General features: G+C 27.9%; 1 protein-coding gene across 2 annotated transcripts in view; it reads right to left on the bottom strand.

The window, feature by feature from the left end:
* LOC116777648 (carboxyl-terminal PDZ ligand of neuronal nitric oxide synthase protein) overlaps nt 1-15,316 on the bottom strand; it is a 73,400-nt gene extending 58,084 nt beyond the window's left edge. The window contains exon 1 of one of the 2 annotated variants that reach the window (XM_061526196.1): nt 15,061-15,316. The gene's annotated coding sequence lies outside the window, so the exon portion shown is untranslated. The remainder of the gene's footprint in view (nt 1-15,060) is intronic. The other variant, XM_061526194.1, reaches the window with a different exon arrangement.
* Between the last annotated feature and the right edge of the window lie 330 nt (nt 15,317-15,646).

Here is a 15,646-nt window from a genome sequence, read left to right on the forward strand (position 1 = left end):
TGTCTTAAGTTTATTACTTGATCTTGAGAACAAAATAGTAAACTTGGAAAACTTCAGGAACATTTTATTAAGATGCGAAGAGGATTATCGAATTATTAATTATTTTTCTATATTATATGAACAAAACTACACTTATTAATAAAAAGGAGATTTAAACAAACATTATTTCGTTTTTCCGTGTACAAATTAAACATAATATTTTTCTAGTTTCATGTTAAGTCACATAGGAAATTTATATGATAAATAATTAGACTTTTATCAAAAAATATTGCATATCTTTCATTCTTGTCTAAACCCAATAAATTATTATTTCTTATGTAAAATTATATGTATGTTTTAATATAAATATCAAAAAAATGAAACAGGTTCTTTAAAAAAAAAAATTATTAAACAGTCCACTTTTATTTTGCTTCTCTGTTTTGTAAAAAGATACATGCTCTTTGCTACATAGTTTCCACAAAACTTATAATTGCTTTGAGAGTTGGTCAACGTTTTAATGAGATTCATAGAAACACTTTTTAATATACATGGAACAGAAAGCTTTGGTATATAACTATATGAATTATAAGAACATAAAACATAAAATTTGAAGTATACACATTTATATTGTTGAAAATGACAATGCTCATTTGATAATACATAATATTTTTTACTTTATTTTGTGTATCCATGCTTTTACAGCGAATAATCCGAAAGATGTATAACACTTACATTTTTATGTGAAAAATCAAATACCTTAATCTCTTCTACTTTCACGAGCTACAAACTAAGTGTAAGCCATAGAAAACGTGTTGTTTGTAGCATATTAAATGAAATTTGTGAATTAGTTGAAGCTCTTCTTAAGCGTCTACGTGTGCCACTATGCTTTAAATAAAATATTCTTTCAAAGCTTTTGTTTAATTTTTTAAAATCAGTTTTTTCATACTGGGGATATGAATATAAAAATATTTAAGTAATTTGGTTGTCTTTTAAAGTCTTTACTATAAAAGTCGTACCTAGTAGTAAAATATAATATGAGGTGTATCATAAGGAATTATATCCAAAACTCCAATTTCAAGTAAGAGACGCAGCTAATAAATTTAAGATTAACATACGCATCGGACACCAAAATTGCAGTTAATAAAAACACGTAATTTACGTTGTCAAACTCAACCCGCTGGTGACAAATGGTTTTTAATTACGCAATCAACTTGCTACTTAATATCACAGATGAAGTTTTTAACACATCGATTAATTTACTGATCATGTATTATTTTTAATAATTAATGAATAATGTAAAATATAGAACTTAAAACAATGGGATTTTATTGTATTTTAACATAGATAGGGATTATAACTTATAATTTACTAAAATATAACCTCACATACCTCTTAAAGTAACTTTTAAATCAGACTAATTTAAAAACTATCTACCAAAACAAGGATCTTGCCAAATAGATACGCACAAATCATTATTAGTAGTAAAGTCAGCAAAATCGCAGACGGCCGGTTTAATAATAACGAATTTACGACCTTTTGATGGCCTGACCCAAACTTCTTGCCATTTCTAAGGTTGTTTAGGCGGTCCGTGCTGGGCATACACATGTCACATCTCATTTTAGTTGCTAACCAAAACAACATAAAGTGTTTGGTAATTTTTAATATAGGTATGGAAAAATATTACTTTAGTCACACAAAAACAGACGTTTAGTTTCACTCCAAATTGCTCTTTTGTAACTATCTTATCATTTAGCTGCAGTCTATACAATATCATAGAATTTCGACCGTACGAAATTGGTGATTTCTGCATCTTTCTTACAGTGACTTAGCTGTATTACCGTTTACAGCAAATTGCAGCTACCTAAATGAAAAAGAAACATTCCTTAGTCTTATCACAAAGAACAAGACAGTCAAAAAAGGATCCTGTGGTTAACCTCAAAATTTTTAAGTGAGATCTCGTTTGAACTGAAAGTTCGCAACGTCTTAAGTGTGTAGTTTTTCAAATAATAAAATACGCGTAGTAATCCGAAGAATATTAGCTTCATTTAAATGAATACTCATGAAAGTCTTAGATCTCATTACGTACATACGTAATTATTTAAGTTTAAAACTTTGGTTTTGGATTCCACATAATTACATATTTCTGTGACCATGACCCGTAAAAAATTTTTACGTTAGGAACTGAAAAGGCATATTAAAGTAATGTACATACGAAAGTGTTTTCCATTTGGCATATTATTCTACACGAGCCAGAGTAAATAATTTGAAGGTGGTTATTTCTGTTATTTATTTCAAAATAGAACTAATAATATATTTTAAAAGGATAGGACCAGATGTATTGTTAAGAATACATCTTTATATTCTAGTCATAGTTAACATCAATATATTGTCCTGAAAAATGATAGGAATTATTTAATAGTGATTTAATAATACGAAACTATTTCCGCCCTTGGGTATTCACCACACATATCGGCCGTTCAAATATGGCAATTCAAAAGTCGTTACTTTGAATAATAAAGAATTCCGTTTAAATTTTTTTTTATTTCTTATAAATGTCCCTAATGCCATTGAATATTTCTTCCATCACAGAGGAACACATATTAAGAATTATAATACAGCAAAGAGGATTTTACCAGAATGTATCTTTTACTAAATTCAACTTACCTTCAGTAAGCACTTTAGTGAAACAATAGATTATAATAAAAAACAACAATTAATCTAATATTTTTGACAAGAAACATATTATTATTTTTTAAATCATAGGAATCTATATTTAAAACTCTAAAAAGAAAATAGGTGTCAGTTTAAAAAAAGACTACTGGTGTTCCGTAAACAACACAAATGGTTAGGTTCCATCAAGGTAATATAAAACATTTTATTACAAAGCTTTCTCAATTTACTACTGAATTGTAAGCATATTAACTAAACGGCGACATTATACTATAAAAATCTGCTTAAAATTTATATTAAGAACAGAAATCTTGAAATTAACGAAATAATATATTCTATTTTTATTATTAAAAAAAGAAGTTAATATGAAAATGCATTTTTTTACAGACACGGATATTGTAGTAATTACACGTAACTGAAAATTATACAGAAGCAATTATGAATAAACTAGAATCGGAATTGTGCATACAAGCAGGTGCTTTAAGGTCGAAAACCTTCTGAGGTCACTGGCAGGAAGCACGTTTCTTATAAAAAGAAAAGAAATGCATCCAAGGTGAGAGTGAAGCTTTAAAAATGGTAATTTTTAAATTTCAAAAAATATACAACTAGCTTTTCGTTTTTGCTAGTTAAATAATATAACCAATAAAATACTTTCTGAATAATATTTAAAACCAAAAATAAAAACTTTATTAAATAAATAATACTCTTTATTATTATATACTAATACAAAAGTAGAACTTTAATAACCAGATACTAGATGAGGCTTCTAAGAAGTAAACAATAACGCACATAACATATGTTTGAACTAGTCCCTTACGCAATGAGGCCTATGACCTTAACTTGTTTATTGTTATGCAACGACCGATAAGGCACGTTGTGCCTTACAATAGAATAAATAATGACTCACAGTTTAATATAAAATTTAAACGCACCGCTTAATTTACTTTATCCCTATTTTACGTTTCCTCTGTAGTTCATGGCTTTGACATTAGTTACTGGTGTAGAGGTTGTTGACATTGGTTTTGTAAGCTGCCCACAAATGGTGTTTGTAATAATGACTGTAAATATAATTTTCGTTTCGAACAAACTAGCAATATGTTTTAATAATTAATTTTGTAATAATTATAATAACAAATTTCTGCAAAAAATAATTAGAATAAAAAAAATAAAGTTCCGTTACGCCTCCATAACTAATATTCCAGTCGAAAACAGTTTTGATTTCTGACATCTGTCAATTCGTTTTTTTAAACATTGAGTACATTTTATAATATTTTAAGTTCTAACGTTTTATTAATATAAAATCTTAATTTAATACTATCTGTATTAAAATTCAAAATTATTAAATTACCAGTCTTTTTATTTGTCACATACTTATAAATTATATTATTAACGTTGACGTAAATTGATTTATAAAACAATTATATAATTGTATATAAGTTTTTGCTCGTTTATTGCAGGTTGGCGTAATTGTTTAATGTTAATACAGGGTAATAACGTTAATAAAAGGTATTTTAAATTTTGTCGTAAATTGGACGTCAGTAAAAAGTTACATCGTCTATTCGATTACGCCCTGTTAGAAACGCAAATTCTGAGCAACCATAGCAGAACTTATCGTTAACGGAAAAAACTTATGTCTCAAGGACATTTTCCCATACTAACACAGTTACCTATTGTAAATGAAAATTTTTTGTCACATTTGGGCTATACGATTTCATGGTTTTTTACAACGGTAAATTTTCTTGTTTTACCTATATATTCCGCCTCCAAAACTTTCCTCTATATTAGTAATATAGGGTATATTAAATACTTAAAAGCATATCCGATATATATAACGGAGATGAACATTAAATTATTTATTAACTTGTTGTAGCCAAACAAAAGAAATACAAGAATCCTTCTTTTCCAATAATTTGTGAACCTACTGAGCGTAATCATTTACAACCCTTTAATTAAATGAACACAAGGACAATTTAATAAACGATGTAACAGTCAATGGAGTTCATTCAAAAAACGTATCGAGGTTGCCATTCAATGGCTAAAGTCAGCTAGACGCCTTGAATAACCGGTCTGACTATGAAGTACGGTCAAGATGTTATTTTTTTTTACCAGAAACTCTAGTACGATTTTAAATTTTTATCGTTTTGTAGACTCCATTTTTTTAACTTTGTCTATTTTATATCTAAGTATACTCAAAAATTATACATACAGACAAAACGCATGTGATATATAATGTCGTTAAATGATAGTATTATCAAGATCTTATGTCTTCGTGTATAATTTTTTCTTCTGATATTAGGACATTATTAGGGACACATTTGAAAATAAAGTACCTATTCAGAATACAAGAAAATGAACTTATAAACGAAAAACAAAAACATACTTAGTACTGTGACGATGTCCCTCCCTTATTTAAAATTGAGATCTAGTTAATGGACTTAAATAAAAATGCATCCAATTTTGCCGAAGTGGTAGCTTCATTCACAAGATTTTGTAACCAGTTAAGGGTGAAGATTTTGTTTAAATGTGACGGAGCTTCATATTCCTAGCAAAAACTTTATATTTAAATATGAAGGTAATAACACAAATGTATTCAATGACCCGATTACAAAACAGACGATTGGCTGAATTTCATTAACACAAAGTGTGAAACATGAAGCAAAATATGTACATACGTGAGGTTGGATGAATTCAAAACTGTTTCGCATACAGGTAAATAAATACTATTTCGCATACAGGTAAATAAATACTATATATTATTAATATATAAAATCACTTATAAATAATAAATTTCAACTGAATTTTTTTTCAAAAAATTGGGAAAACAATTATTGCAAAACTAAACGTCCGATGGGTTCTAGTCTATGTACTAACTACAGTTATTTATAAGTCACCCGATAATTAGAAAATTTATTAAATGTAGTAAAATTAACTTTAATTTTTTTTAAATTAAATATAAATACTCTCACGTAAATTGGAATGTTGTGTATTTGAATTGAATGGTCTCTTGCAAATGTTCATTTCATACATATATGAACATTACCTAACGCACATACAGTAAGGCCAGTTGTAAGTGCACGTGTCTACTGAAACCAATTATTGCATTTAGTTTCTAACAAAAGTTTTATCAAAGAGTATATTTTCTCGTGTAGTAATTATTCAAAATATTCAAAGTTTGTAAACCATTACGGAAATTCATATCGAAAATTAAAACAACCTTAGTTTTATATATTGCTTTTCAAGTTAAGCTTCATATTGCTTTTATCGATATTATAGTGAACTCCGATAACTGAAGCACCACAATATTGTATAATCCAATTTGGAATAGATTAACTGATGCTTTTGTAATAAGTAATATAAGCTGTGGTACAGTAATTAAAAATGTTTTTGATTTATATTCCATTACATTATATCGCACATATGTATACTTGTAACAATAATTAGCAGCTATATATTTAGTGCGGATATTTTTTATGTTAGAACAATTCAATAGGTATTCTTGGTGTGAAACATTCGCTATTGTCTAGTTACTTAAATGATCGGACACTACAAGCAGCATTATTTAATTTAACATAATATTTTCCAAGTTAAAACACGAATTCGTTATAGTAGACAAGGTAAATTACAAGATAAGACTAATATAATAAATAATGGTGAAAGAAATTTTAGTCATTTTTATTATTATTTTTTAAATTTATACAACTTGAGGAGGGTTGAAAATTTAATCAGTATAAAAAAAAGTACAATCAGGTTTGTAACATCCTTACTGATTTTGAACGACAACCTTTTTATTGTGTCTTATTTAATTAGTTAGATAAAATAATATTCTATATATATATTACACTATTTTAAAGTCTTCACTGGCTTAAAACTCCTTAAAAATTACTTCCAGGTTTTGAAAAAGTTCTCTTTTATTTAGTCAAATACTTTTCTTTCTGAAACACAACAACAAACATTAAGTCAGTTTGAAAGGATTTGAAAGCCTTTGTAGAGATGTAATTTGTTTTTCATAATCTTTTGTGAAGATGAAGTTTATTTAATTGCTTCTTAGAAAACTTATACTTCTTTAAGATAGCGTGATTAAAAAAAATATATAATAAAATACAATTTAAAAAGCTGATATAGTTGCTGTATTAATTGTCAAACGTAGAATTAAAATAATTGAATACATATTTAGTTTAGTTATTGGTTCTAAAATTATTTATGTCAAAAATACCATAATATATACATACGTACGTACATATATTTTATAATGTATTTTTCTTAATCGAGTTGTGTGTGTATTACAATTTTAATCTGTGGAATTGCTTATGAGTTACCTCTGAAGCACGCAATCTAAACCGGTCCAGGGAGCTATCTGGCCGCTCAGCTTCTGATGACTAAGCGAGGTTCCCTTATTTAACAACGGTTAGGATTTTATACAAAAATTCCTTTCCATTTTTTTTAAATCCTTGGACGTACTTTTTGATACATCAGTTTAGTAATTATAATATATTGTTTTTTAATCATTAATTCTATAAATTTTATGTCAACTGTTAATTAAAATATTATATGTTTACTTCTAAAATCCTTGTAACGATTTTAGTTCTGTTATTCAGACTGAGACAATATTTTTTTGTGCATTACCTAATTCAATTATAACTTCAAATACATAACTAATGGTAAAGAAAACAAAAAAAAAAATAAGAGGTATTTACCTATAACAATTTATTATGATTTTTTATAAATTATCCACTTCATACCATTCTCCACATATTAAAAACTTCAGTCAGTTTTTCGAATTTTTTGTTAAATTTTATTCAGTGTATCATTTATAAACTTAAAATGAATTTAATTTGCACACCAAAAAAAAAAACGCACATTGAAATTGAAATATTTTTAATATTCACGTATTGTGAATGTTGCAAAGACTATATTCCCTTGGATTTCGAATGCAGCGTCTTTGATTTGGCCACTTTAGCCGATACTTACAGGTTGCTATCAAATACCGCCAGAAACATGATGGTCATTGAACTTTAAAAACGATACTAGGTTAATTTACCTCAAACACTTATTACTTAAGTTGCCAAGAAGAATAAAATTCTGGTTTATTTCTATTTTATTTTCAATATTTAATGATATTGATACAATAACAAAATTATGAACAAGTAGTATAAAAAACAATACATTCTAATAAACTAATAGACACTGAATGTTAACATAGAATTTGATCACTTAGCTGTTATATTTATGTTTATAATTATATTTGTTTTTATTCTTTAAAATCTGATATTCAGGGGAATTCTAATGCAGATCTAGATATTTGTCTATAGATTTTAATTATTATTTTTTATACATAAACACATCTTGAAATTATTAAGCATCAATTGCCGCGGAGTGCAATTTAACTCTTATAGTTATTATCGATCTCAAATATGTATATCTATAGCAAATTCTTAAATCTTTGAAATGTCAGATTTGTATTTGTGATTAATGATTCATTACAATACCATTAGCAATCATAAGATAAAAGGTTTATTAAAGAATATAAAATTTAGATATAGTACCGTTTCTGCACGCATTCCTTAACAAATTTTATTGCAGATATATTTTAACTGTCCGTTCATAAATACGAAAGAGGTAAAGATTTAAATACAAAGCAAAGGCAATCTGACTAAAATTATAGTAATGACATTTTATATATATATTGCTAAACTAAATCTACATAATACTTTTTTGTGTGCAACATATAGGTACATATAGGTACATGAATCAAAGCTGTATAGTGTCGCAAGCATTTGAACAATAAATCCTTATATTATAAAGGTAAATTTATATATTTTAATGATTATAAAAAACTTGAATAGTATTAAAATGTTGCTGGTCCAATTCGAGATTATTTTTCAACTTATTAAGAGTTATTTACAACCAAGTTACGATGTAATAGAGACACCGATTGCAACCTTTTCCAAAAGTATTTATGTCATCTAGAAATAATTTTTTACAATCTTTTTATCAGACTATTATGTAAAAAAATATCTATTGATGATTGTTTTTCCAATTCAAAATTATCATCGTAATAATAATTCATAAAAATTGAATGACAGTGTTTTGAGTTCTATTTTATTCATCCGAAGTAAATAAATCGTAAAAACAATAGGATACCATAATTAATAAAACAAGCACTTGCAATATACCAAGATTCAGAGATAACGCCATGACTACATTAAATTGCTTTTCTCAACTAAATAACTGTTTGGATTACATTAATTCGCGACTTGATCGCTAAATTATTTTTTAGGTTCCGCACTTAAATTGGAAAAGATGAAATTGTTATATCATTATCCTAATCATTTTGTTTTTTATCAATCTGTTCTCTTATTTATCTTGCCCTCTATTGAAACCTCAAACACGCTCAGACATGTGAAGCTGCTGTTATGCTAGAATCAAATACTGATATCCCTTGGAGTAAAGATAACATCAAACTTAAATTAAAGTAATCAAAAGATAAAACGGTTTGCTCCGTTTATACCCAATATTTTGCCTCTCACAATCCAATCAAAACTTGAGAAGACTTTTCACTGACCTCCTAATATCATTTAGCACAAGTAAAAAAATTAAAACCGTAAATTTCTTATATACATCCTTTAATAGAATTTTCTGTTATTTTACTGTGTATGATCTTTGACCTTTAATATAAATGTATAAAAATAACATCTAATGCTTAATAGACGGTTACCTTTCCCTTACTTTAAAAATAAGAGTATATTTTATATTTTAAGCAAGCTAACTGAATAAAGATCAAAGATAAAAGTAAATAGAATCGGATATCAGCGAGCATCTGTCGCACTGCACCCTAGATGTAATTTATATTTGATTCAACTTACTCCGTATTAATTAATTATAATTTTGATGTTATAAGATTTTTAATTTAAATGTGTTCTAAAGTACGATCAAATATTATATACGTGAATGCATGATTCAATTATTATAACGATCCGTGTTGTGAGTGAATAGTGTAGTATGCCAGAATTTTCGTTAATTAGTAATAATAAAATCCAGTCATTTACAAACAGCGTTTAAAGAATCGAAAGTCGGCAAAGAGAGCATTAAAATAGTTCTTTAGGTAAAAGTTAATGTCTAGGTCATTAAATGCAGTTAGCGAGCCACTGGAAGTGAAATATGCTTGCAATGAATTTTGTTTGACAAGCTTATGAATCTTCGCATATTTCCGCAATATCAAAATTATACCATTCTACTAATGGACTAAAAATATCTTAATCTAAATTTTATAATATTATTATAAAACCTATTTGCTCAGATTTTTTAATCCTAGCAGCCAGCCACCTTCATCTGACCCATAGAGTACAAAATAAGATAAGCTTAATCTAAATAGCAGACGCTAAAATAAATAGGCAGCACAAAATTATTATTAGAGTTTTATCACCTTCTTCTTTCATAAAATTTTAATGACCCGTCTAAAATTAGAAGATGAAGTGTTTTGAAATGAAAACAATGACAGTACGCATGAAAAAATCTAAGAAATTCCAATTTCGAGGCCAATATCCTTTGGAGGACTTAATAAACATACTTATATGTAGATACATTCGTAATAAGGTTACCTCCCAGCAATTATTAAACAGAGCTTTCAAGTTAATATTTTAATCTGCAAACGTTAGAAGTTAGATATAGAATCATTTCTGCACAAGCTTTTGTTCACAAAGGCATAAGAAGTCAAACAAAACTAATTTAAAAAATATATATATCTCTTTCCTTGAAAAAATTGTTTTTCATGGAAAAAAAAAATTGGATACTCTATTTAATATTAAAACTTTACAAGAGAAAAAGAGGAAGTTTGTTATTTGAAATATTTTAAACAAAGTTGATATTATTACAGCATACAAACATCCTCCGATTTTAAATAAATAATTGAGTTTAGCTAAAGTACGACTGCAGATCTTCCGGAAGGCAACTTGGTATGAGTCGGCTTCCAAAAAAAAAAAAACAAGAAGACATTTTATTTCCTTTGACTTCAACAAGCTTTCAAATAAAAATTATTAAAAAAAAATTGCGAGCTAAATATTCTGACTGCAACGTCAACACAATAGGATGTATCAATATTAAACTTTTAGCATATATATATAAATTGAAAGCCATAAAAAACTCCAGTATCCTCATAGGGCTGAAAAGCAAACAAGGTCACGGGAATATAATTTTCAATTATGAATTACTATACTGACTTTGCTGTGTCATTATCATTTTATGAAATAATAAATATAAAATAGTAGATTTATTTAGTAGATTAATTGCACTTTTATTATTATTCATGATGAAACTACAACCCCTGGGATTATAGCACAATTTAAATCCCTACAAGAAACTGTTTTATTGATAAAAGTGAAAGAAGCTTAAGCTATTTGCTCTCAGAATAATCTATGAAGATTAAATATTAGGATACATGTACCCGATTATGTTTTTAATTAATTCTTGTTATTTGTGAGTATTAGTAAAGATATATATTTAATAAAATCAACAAGTCTTGAAATTGTCATCCTGTCTCCTCTTAACATCAAAGTACAGTATATTATCATGATTTTTAATTTACTAATATGTAAACGGTTATTAATAATATAATTACTTTGAATAAGTCTCTTTTGAAATAATCTCTTAATAAATAAGAAAATTTGAAATGCGAAAGTGACAGGAGGACACAATATAGATATAAGTCAAGTTTGACAAAGGATGACAGAAAGTCTTTTAATTCCAATGGCGCTATCCAAGTCAAGGAAACTTACATTTCATTCACTATAACAAGACGTCTGTAATTAAATTACAAATAAAAAATGTCACAGTAAAATAATTAAAATGAAATGTACAAATAAAAAAAATAATATACTTGATGTTAGGTAATGATATTTTTTTAAGATATGTACAAAGATGCGTTATCATTACTTTTTTCATGGTAAAACTGTAATAATTTTATATGAAAACGTTTAGTTACATATTGTAAATATCATGTTAATATATTTATCTTCTTTGATTCAGCTCTATAATATCAAAGTACGCGAATAAAGCTATGGAAAGCTGTTGGTTTAAAAAGAAATGGCCGTATAAAATGTAAATTTTGAACCTGCAAATGTACCTGCATATGTATATTTTATAAGTATTAACATAGAAAAAATGTTTAATAAGTTACATTTCATTGCAGTAATATTATGATTTTTACCCAGCTGCAGATAACAATATCATTTGTAAGCGCCTTTTACATAGGAACTAGAACATAATAGAGATATTACGCTTTATTAAAGCTATAATGCACACCTGACAACAATTACCAGGATAATACCAATTCCAGGTAACAAGGTTTTTGATTAATGGAAACACGTGTAAGACCTAATATTTAATCTTGCACGTGGCATTAGCTGCTTGTTACTCATAGCCTACACTATGTTATTGTAAACGCAACAAATTGTCAAAATTTTGTTTCTCAAAATTGATTACTGAACATGCAACTCAGTGATCACTAACTGTGCAAATTCTGTCACTCTTTGAGACAAAGGGATCCTCGTGACATCTCCACCAAAGCTCTTTGACTGCTAAAAGACTTACGAACAACTAATTTAGTCAATCTATTTCTACTAATAACACCTCCACAAAATCTGCTTTGAACTGGGGGGAAGTTGAACCAGCCAGAGAATCTTCCTCTCCTCAAATCTTATGAGAGTTATACTTATTGTTCCAACTTAAAAACCGTTTTCAAATTACGCACAAGGAAGCATTGTATTAAAAAATATCCAAGTTTTTGTCATCTTATCAAAAATATCAAAATAATTTCCATTAACTTCCAATTTTTATTTTGAAACGTAAAAGCTCTTAAGCTGTCATTTCAATTACAATGCTTGTAAAACAAATCTCAGTCTTATGAAACCGATCGTTGATGGAGTAAAAATATCAAATTTAATTAAATAATATTGATGGTTAGCCTATTTTATTATAAAAACATTAGGGATGAAATGAATTCTTTAAAATAATACTAATGTGGAATAAATATCATGGGGTAATAAATATGTATAAATAAATTAGATATAAAAATAGGGTTCAAGGTTATTATTTTCTGTTAAATGACGCGAACAAAGGCTGATCGTATCTACATTATTAATTCAATGTCGCCATCGTGCCCTAGCCATAGCTTGAACCTCTCGATAAAATCATTCCTTAAAACCTGACTTGAATCACAAATTATGTAGATTAGCTGCTCATTTCCGTATCGCATACAAACGGTGAATTCATCCGATATCAGTTAGTCATATTTAAAATTTTGTCTAACAAAAGAATCCAACAACCAACCATCCAACTATACACATTGCAACTTTCTTGTTATTCATGCATTAAAATAACACTTTTACCGTCAAATAAAAGTATTATTGGGATAACATATAAATTTCCTTATTATTCACATTTTTCTTATTTGTTAATTTATTATTCAACTTTCTTAATGGTCATTTTTTTCATATTAAATATCACACTACAATTAGGTTATGTTACGCTACTTAAAAAAATACATATAGCTTTTTTGACATTCGACAAATCATAATTGAGAAAAATTTCATGCATTCAGTATGCAATATTACCTTTACTATATTAGTATATTTAACTTAACATTAAATAGGTTACTAAATTGTTGTTAGAACAACTTGTTAAGATGGCTTAGCCTAACTTCTCGTTGTTTGTGTTGTATAAGCTTTCATCAGACTAGTTAATACATATTACTGGGATGTTTAATCGACAACTAGTGTAATATATTTATACACTAGATATATAAGATATTTTTATTAAATCTGTACAATAAACTCCACTGACTCAAATGTAAAAAAAATTGTACGATTTAAGAAAAAAAAATTTTTACGGTATTTCTTCATTTTCTTTATTTATTTATCTATTTGTCATGCTTTGTATATTGTCCATATTAAAATTATTGTTTAACTAACTATTCAACTCATAAGAGTATTAATTAAAAAGAAAGACAAACAGTTCTTGTAATAGCAGAAAAATATTTACAATTTAACCTACAATTTTTATTTTTTTACAGCGATTACTCCCAGAACTGGGTAAATATAAATAAACATGTACAACATTATTAGGTTATAGATAAGTGGGCTTTTACGTAACTTGAAACCAAGTTCTCCCAATTCGCGTCATTACCCATCCTCAATCAATTTTCCAGACAAATATAGAGCTTCTTCAAACTTTATTACGAACTTGAAAAGCAACAAACTGAATTTGTGACACGCCAAAGGTAATATTGGAGACAAATTATTTGTTCTTTGGAGGTTTAATTTTCATAATTTAGTTAATATACATTTTACTATACTAAAACGTATATTATTATAAATTAGATGTCTTGTGTTTATATTACCTTGCAACCTCAATCTAGTTATTTATGTTACAATTACAGTAATGATTCTACAAAGTTAGCGTATGTATGTTTTTAAAGGTAGTTTTCAGATTAAAATCACATATTATGATTATTATTTTGCTTAACCTTATTAAAATTCTGTTTTAAATATGTGTTTTATTATTCATTACTTTCTATTTAATTGAATTAATATAGATAATAATTTGACTACTTAATTATACATTCAATTGTGTATCTTTTTCCTATTCTAAGAAAAAGAGGTATTTTAAAAGAATGCCAATTTTGATTTCAATTATTTATTGCAATAAAACTCTCGTAAAGACTTTCAGAAATATGACCTATTTCGTCATACTTTGTTTTAACATAAAATTGAAAGCTCAGAGCTGGAATTCACATGTAGTTACGAGCTTTTTTATTAAGTTTCTATTCCATGGTTAGCATACATATAATAATTCGATAATACAAAAGCTTACATAATCTCACTGACTTCCATTAGCCGTGTAATAAAGCTTATTAAGGATCAAACCACAATTAATGAGTAAACAACAATTGCATGATAAAATCAGAACATATCTGTTAGTAATATCTTGCACTTACTCAATGTTTGTTAAACTAAGTTACACTCCAAGAACCTAGTCATTGCTTAGTCATCACTTATCCATCAACTTTGTTGCAAGAAGAAAGCTCAGTTTTTATTTGGAATCTGAATTTAATGAAATATTATTTTTTCTTATATACGCAAAAAAAAACTCTTAAACGATCATTTATTATTCGTCTTATAATCCCTCGAAACCCGACCTTTCGCGATAATCAGACAATAACTTATTATCAACAATGATCAAGTTCCTTGAAATTAAACATTTATAAACTGAGCCTTTGTTGATTTGATAGGCTTTGTTGTAGCCGACGGAATGTAATGCGACCACAGCCCAGTAAAAGTCAACAAACATACCGATCACAGATATCCCAAACGTGTAATCATTCAAACATTGTTTTCCAGTAACGTCTGTTTTACTTACCGGTTTATTGAGAACTTTGTTCAACCATGACCGCAGCACGTCCAAAAACTTATTTAAAGTTTCTATGCAAGTCACTTAAAAGTTATTCAGACTCGTCGGAGGTCATGAAGAGACTGGAAGTGAATCTCGTGTCGTAATAGGTAGTTTTTTCCGAGAGGAGACTGGTTTCCGCCGTCGGAAAGTGAGTTTATAAGTTTGTCGCGGCTCGAGCCTCGGAGGCGCGCGGTGCTCGGAGGAAGGTGGTACGCGGTATGCCGCGACTTGCCGCCGGCTCGAGGCAGCGGCGGGAGCGGAGCGGCAACGTCGCGCGCTACCCCGCAAGGGTTCATGCTTCCATGGGTCTATCGTCATCATTTCTTTCATCGTTTATTATCACGGCTCCCGAGGGAAGATTTTTAGAAAGTCCGCTATGAACATAACTAGATAATGAAAAAACTTATAACATTTTGAGTAATTCTCGCAAAGCTTAAAAAGTTAATTATATATACATATGCATAAAAAATATATTTTTTTTTTGTAAATTTTTTATAAATTTGACAGTTTAGTATATTATTATAAAATATATGGTACCATAACCACTTTAATA

This window comes from Danaus plexippus, chromosome Z, assembly GCF_018135715.1.
Source record: "Danaus plexippus chromosome Z, MEX_DaPlex, whole genome shotgun sequence".
In the NCBI taxonomy this organism is placed as follows: Eukaryota; Metazoa; Arthropoda; class Insecta; order Lepidoptera; family Nymphalidae; genus Danaus; species Danaus plexippus.